Below are 797 nucleotides of genomic sequence, written 5' to 3'. Positions count from 1 at the left end.
AAAGTTTGGGTGGTTTCTCCATCCAGGGTTGTAAATCTTGGAGTATGGATCATAGTTTTTCCTTGGTGAATTCCCAATGTAGTTGGCTTGCTCCTGACTCCCCTCTGCTTCTTCATTCACTCCTTCTTGGATTGTTGATGAAGATGAGATTGCTGCTACTTGGTTCCTCTTCATCTTCTTGGTGAGGTCAGCCAGCTGCTGGGTAATGAGCTTGTTTTGGGCCAACAGAGCATCTACATTGTTTAGCTCCATTACTCCTCTTGTGTTCCCTCTTTCGGAAGCATAGAAGTAGTCGTTTTCTGCTACTGTTTCAATAACATCTATGGCTTCCTCAATGGTCTTCTTCTTATTCAAGGATCCTCTAGATGAATGGTCTACGGCCTTCTTTGACTCATAAGAGAGCCCTTCATAGAAAATGTGCAGCTGGACCCATTCGTTGAACATATCAGGTGGACACCTCCTTGTTAAGTCCTTGAACCTCTCCCATGCTTCATACAGAGTCTCACCATCTTGTTGCCTGAAAGTTTGAACCTCAGCTCTCAGCCTATTAATTCGTTGAGGAGGGTAGAATCTTGCTAAGAATTTGTTCACCACATCCTCCCAAGTTGTCAAGCTCTCCCTTGGGAAGGATTCAAGCCACTTGGCTGCCTTGTCCTTGAGTGAGAAAGGAAATAAGAGCAGTCTATAGATGTTAGGATGAACACCATTAGATTTCACTGTGTCATATATTCTCAGGAAGGTGGTCAAATATTGATTGGGGTCTTCTTGAACACCTCCTCCAAACGAACAGTTGTTCT

General features: G+C 43.8%; 1 non-coding gene across 1 annotated transcript; it reads left to right on the top strand.

Moving 5' to 3' along the window:
* The first annotated feature begins 439 nt into the window (after positions 1-439).
* On the top strand, positions 440-546 carry LOC148562379 (small nucleolar RNA R71). The gene has a single exon (XR_015886367.1). It is a non-coding gene; the product is annotated as a small nucleolar RNA R71 (small nucleolar RNA).
* The last annotated feature ends 251 nt before the right edge of the window (positions 547-797 follow it).

Source organism: Arachis ipaensis, chromosome B6 (genome assembly GCF_059453495.1).
Source record: "Arachis ipaensis isolate K30076 ecotype BB chromosome B6, ASM5945349v1, whole genome shotgun sequence".
In the NCBI taxonomy this organism is placed as follows: domain Eukaryota; kingdom Viridiplantae; phylum Streptophyta; class Magnoliopsida; order Fabales; family Fabaceae; genus Arachis; species Arachis ipaensis.
The sequence above is the reverse complement of the archived record's forward strand: the minus strand, read 5'-3'. Positions and strand labels throughout refer to the sequence as shown.